Raw genomic sequence first — 6,026 nt, forward strand, 5'->3', positions numbered from 1 at the left:
CATAGGCTTACAGCACAAGGATCTTAATTCAGACATGCTCACAGTTCACATTTAATTAAAATCATAGAACTAAAGAATCATTTAAGTTGGAAAAGACCCTTAAGACCATCAAGTCCAACTATTTCCCCAGAACTGCCAAGTCCACCACTAACCCATGTCCCCAAGTGCACATGTCTTTTAAAACCCTCCAGGGATGGAGACTCCACCACAGCCCTGGGCAGCCTGGGCCAGTGCTTTACAGCCCTTTGGGGTGAAGAAATTTTCCCTAATATCCAGCATAAAGCTCCTCTAGTAGTGCTGGCTTGAGGCCATTTCTCTTTGTCCTGTCCTTTGTTCCCTGGGAGCAGAACCCACCCCCCATCCAGCTGCCTCCTGCTGTCAGCTGTAGAGAGAGAAGGTCCCCCACAAGTCTCTTTTTCTTCAGCCTGAGCCCCTCAGATCCCTCAGCTACTCCTCATCAGACCTGTGCTGCACTGCCCTTCTGTGGACACAACTCGAGCATACTGAAACCCAGAGTGGGAGGAAGGCAAGAACCTGCTTGTTTTGGTGGTACCTTAGAAACTCCCACAAACCTTCTGGCCAATGTTCCCAGCCCTGGGAGGGCCTGTGGGTACAGCCAATATGTTGTTTGCTTTGTCAACACAAAGATAAAACATCAAGTGAATCACTTCCTCCTCCAGCACTGGGACAAAGCTTGTCCCATTCCAGCCAGGCTTCATTGACCTGTTCTGGCTGGCTCTCCAGTGTGGTGGATGGGCTGCCTGGCTCCCCAGCCACCTTCTTGCTGGTCCCCAAGCAGCTGGTGGCTCCCCTGCCCACAGAGCCTGGCCTGGCTTTCAGTTTTACTCTCAGCACACCAACACCTGCAGTATTTCTGTCTCACTTCTCTTTGGAACAGAACACCAAGAGATGAGTCTAAACTCCAGAAATGAGGTTTCATAGAATTTCAAATTCAAAATTCATAGAATTTTGGACCCATGAATGGTTAAGGTGGAAAGGGACTTTAAAGTTCATCTCATTCCCAAAACCTGCCATGGGCAGGGACACCTCCCACTAATCCCAGGGTGCTCCAAGCCCCATCCAACATGGCCTTGAACACTGCCAGGGATGGGGCAGCCACAGCTTCTCTGGGCAGCCTGTGCCAGCGCCTCCTCATCCTCACAGGGAAGAATTTCTTCCCAATATCCCATCTAATATTCATCTCTGGCAGTGAGGAAGTCATTCCCCCTTGTCCTGTCACTCCAGGCCCTTGTCCAAAGTCTCCTCTTGGAGCCCCTTTAGGCACTGGAAGAGGCTCTCAGCTCTGCCTGGAGCCTTCTCTTCTCCAGGCTGAGCATCCCAAGCTCTCCCAGCCTGGCTCCAGAGCAGAGGGGCTCCAGCCCTCAAAACATCTCTGTGGCCTCCTGTGGACACCTGCAGCTTCTGAGCCTGCCTGGGAACAGAGATCCCAGTGCTGCCTAGTGCTGCCCAGTGCCTCTGCACAGCCATCAGGAATTGTCAGGATTGAAACTGCCCTCATTGTCCTCCCTGGCCTTCCTTTGGCCACCAATTTGTTTTTCCAGATCGTGTCTTAAATGACATTCTCTCTGTCCCTGTTTGCTGTTATTCCCTCAAGCAGAGGGAACAAGAAGTCACACATGATGCTGGAAGATTTTAGATGCATAAAAAACCCCAGCAAGGCAGCTCTGTGGACCAGCACCATGGCACCTCCAACTGGGCTGGTGCTGACACCTGTGTGAGGCTGAGTTGGGCACAGAAATCAACTCTGTCTACAGCAACCTACAAACACTGCAGCCCTTGCTGAGACCAGGAGAAGGAGTCACGGAATATCCTGGGTTGGAAGGATCATCCAGTCCAACTCTTGTCCCTGCAGACACCCCAACAATCCCACCCTGGGCCTGAGAGCATTGTCCAAACACTCCTGGAGCTCTGGCAGCCTTGGGGGCTGTGACCATTTCCTGGGGAGCCTGGGCAGTGCTCAGCACCCTCCGGAGGTGCTAAATCCCCCTGACTCATCTCCAGCCATTCCCTTGGGTGCTGTCCCTGATCACCAGAGTGAAGAGATCAGAGCTGCCCCTCAGGAGGAGCTGCAGCCCCTGGTGAGGTCTGACCTCAGTCTCCTCTGCTCCAGCTGGACAGGCCAGGTGCCCTCAGCTGCTCCTTGTGTTGTCCCTCTGGATCCTTCACCATCCTTGTGTCCCTCCTCTGGATGCTCTCTAACAGCTCTAGATGTTTCTCATATTGTGGTGCCCCGACCTGCCCTCAGACAGCAGCTGGGTACATGCAGGATGTCCCCAGCCAAAAGCCAGGCCAGGAACAGGGTGTTTTCCCTGGCATCCCTTGGAAGGGCTGTGAGCAGGCAGCAGCAACAGCAGAGTGACAGAGCTGGCTTTGCTGCAGGATGGGCACGGCAGCAGCACTTCCTTCCTTTAAATCCCTTTTTTTTCCATTGCCCTGTGAAAGCAGGTAGAGCTGCTGGCTTCATGTAGAGGGCAGGCTGCCCAGTGACAGCTTTCACCAGGGATACCTGCAGGGATGGGGCTCCAGTGCCAGGCTGGTGTCAAAAGTGGCTTTGGTCCCTCGACTGAAAGTGCTGCAGTCGGTGTTTTTAGTGCTGCAGTTGCACCAGCAGTGTCCCTCAGAGGTCCCCCGTGACAGGGCTGCTCTATTGCCACAAAATAGCAAAAATAAAGTGCTCTGCAATATTCAGTGTGGCCTTGGGCTGTGTGAACCAGGCCAGACTCTCTGGTGCAGTGAGGAGCCACCTCACTGTGGGTGTGCTGCAGGCGATCTGGTGGCAGCAGGAGAGCTGCTTCCTGAAGCTCCCAAGCTCACATCGTCCCTCCCTCCCTGAGCCAAGCACTTTCACAGACCACAGAATCAGGGAATATCCCGAGTTGGAAGGGACCTACAAAGATTATCAAGTCCAGCTCCTGGCCCTGCACAGGACATCCCAGGTGGTGCCTGAGAGCATTGTCCAAATGCTCCTTGGACAACCTTCTTGTCCAAGCATCTAGCTGTGGGACAAAGGAGGTGGCAGTCAAGGGGGCCAGGGAAGTGTCCTGGCCCAAAGATTTGGGAGTTTAACCCTTGGGCTCCAGATTCTGCAGGAATCTTAGCTCATAAAGCCCACATAGGGATGTGATGCCTTTCCAGGGAGATCCTTTGCCTCACTCTGATCTCAGCCTGGACCCCTCAGCAATGAAGAGTTTAAAATCCTGAGGGCAGAATGGAGCATCCCTGGATCCTGGGGCTGCTCTGCATGCTCCTCATCCACTGAGATTCTGCCTTCTTTTGGAGCACCAGAACTCTCCTAGGAGAGAGTTTGAATTTAATAGATGTCAGGGGATCAATCTGTGATTTCTGAGTCTGTCAGCTGCCAGCACCTGCAGTGTCCTGTGGCACTGACTCCCCACTTACATGTTGAGTGGAAAAACCATTTTTGCTCATTTTGGAGCTGTCACAGGCTGGCATTGGAACATAAGCTTCTGGTCCCTCCAACCCAAACCATTCCATGATTCTGACTGGGGTGGAACTGCTGGGCAAGAGCACCTTTGGGACAGGAGCTGCTCCTGGTCCTTTTTTCTGGGAGTTTTCTTTGAATCTTGCCCACCAGTGTGTGCCCAACATGGGCGGTTTCTCCTTTTCCACTTGTGTCTTTCCTTCTGTAGAATGACTTCTTCACACCTTCTAACCAAGGCCTCATAAATTATCAAAGCCTGGAATAACTAGATTTAGCCAGCTTGGCTGGGAAGTTTCTATTCCTTTAAATTCTTGTGCCTTTCCCTAAGCCCTTCAAGAGTTTCTTTCCCTAATACAGCATTGCAACTTGACCCTGCAGAGTAGAGCCCATCAGAGGGAGATGGTGCAGGAAGGCTCATGGAGACAGGAGTCATCTGAGGACAAGGCAGGACTCAGAGAACTCCTCTAGCAGTGCTCTGATGTTTGGGAGCAGATGTTGGCATGGGATGGTGCTGGCAGGTGCAGACAGCAGATCCTCAGCACCTCCCTTAGGAGCTCAGGGCACAGCAGTGTCCCCAGGATGGGGACAGCCACACCCACAGGGTCTGCAGGAGCAGCTCCAGCCCTGGGAGACAGAGGGGAGGAAGCTGCAGGTGGAATGTCCTCAAATGCTGCGAGGGGGGTGTGAAAAGCTGGGGCTGCCCCAACCCTGAAAGTGCCCAAGGCCAGGGTGGACAGGGCTTGGAGCAGCCTGGGATAGTGGAAAGTGTCCCTGCCCAGGGGAGGGGGTGGAACTGGGTGAGTTTTAAGATCTCGTCTAACCCAAGGCAGTCTGTGACTCTGAGATTCTATGAAAATGTCATTCCTGGATGTCTTGGGTCTTACCTTGTGGAAAACCATTATGAAAATTACTTTCCTGCTTCCATTTCTTATCTCATGGAGCAGTTTGCATCCAGCTGGCAGCAAACAGCAGTGATCATTATCCCTGGTACTACAACCACAACAAAACCATTTTTCTATCTCTTTCTGGGAACAAAGTCCAACACTTCTCCTGCAAATACAAGAAAAAGGTTACTTTCATCTTGGCTGATGTGAAGTCCTTAGAGCTCTGACTTGAGAGATACTTGGACATTGCTCTGGAAACAGGAGAAAGGTGGTTCCAGAGATATTCCCAAGGGGTGGGAAGCGTTTTTTGCCCTGGAATACGGTCCCAGCCACGATGTTTGCCTGGCCAGGTTTGAGCGAGGGGCTGTCCTGCCCTCAGGGACCACAGGAGCATCTCCTGGAGAAAAGGAATCTGTGATGTCACTTCCAGTGATGGGGATCAGCTTGCCCGACTGGGATGAGGCATTGGCTGGACCATACAAAAGGAAAGTAGAAAATGCTGGAAGAAAAGCAGTTTTACCCCAACCCAGGATTGGTTTTAAGAGCCAGGAATGCTTGGGATTAGTGTTTGAGCCTTTCCAGTGCTGTGGCCAGGATGAAGGGTGTGTTGCCCTACCATCAGATCAATGAGCTGTGCAGGGCTGTCTGGAATCTGGCAAGCAAAGGGTGCCCAAAATGAACAGGAAAGAAAGAAAATATCAAGAAGCCACAAAATGAACCGAAGTAGTTAGTAAAAAAAAAAAAAAAAAACCTACATAAAACCCCACCCAAAAAACCCATTTTTATGATTTTGTGTTTTATTTTCTTTGTAACAAATGTGGAGGAAGAAGAAATTAATTCAAAATACATCCTGTGCTACTGCCTTCAGAAATACTCAAGTCTTACAGAAGGCTGGCAGCAAAGTCAGAAAACCCATCATGGTCGAGAGGCAGCACCAGGGACCCTCAACCCCACCCGGGCACATGGGCAGCAGAAGGAGCAGGGACACTGTGTCACCAGCGGTACTTTCAGTGCCATTTAACGTGGACTGTGCTTCTCAGGGCCAGGAGGAGCCGCCACGAAGGCCCACAGGCTCGATCAGGACAAGCCAGTCACCCCTGCGGCCACTGAAGTGCTCCAGGAGGGCCCTGCCTGACCCAAGTGCCTGCCCGGGTCAGGGCCTCGGGCCTCCGCGCTGGGCCCAGGAAGTATCTCGGGGGCGAGGAGTGCAGCAGTTCCACAAGGGGCCAGGGGTGGAGCAATCCCGCCGGGGCCGGGGCTGGCGGGGTCTCAGGGCGGCCCTGTCCCCTCAGGGCGGCCCTGTCCCCTCAGGCCCGTGCGGCGCCCGCGGCCCCGGGCCCGGCTCGGCCGGGACTTCTTCCCGTCCGCTCTTCTCGCGAGAGAACGCGCAGTGGCGTCACGCGCCGCGGCGGCCGCCTCGCGCGCGCGCGCTCTCACGCCGCCGCCGTATCCTTCCGCGCGCTCCCCCTCCCCCTTCTGGAGAGTTCTGCACGGCCACTCCGCACGACAAATAGTCCCCGCAGCTCCCCGCCCCGCCTTCCCCCTCCCGCTCTTCCTCCTCCTCCCGCCGCTCCCGCCCCGGCCTCTCCCTTCCCTCCCCTCCCCGCCACGGCGGCGTCTCCGCCCCGGGAACCGGAGCGGTGCCCGAGGGCAGCGGCGGCGGCGGCGTGGCGGAGTGA

The sequence above is a fragment of the Sturnus vulgaris genome, chromosome 15 (assembly GCF_052056855.1).
Source record: "Sturnus vulgaris isolate bStuVul1 chromosome 15, bStuVul1.hap1, whole genome shotgun sequence".
Taxonomy (NCBI): domain Eukaryota; kingdom Metazoa; phylum Chordata; class Aves; order Passeriformes; family Sturnidae; genus Sturnus; species Sturnus vulgaris.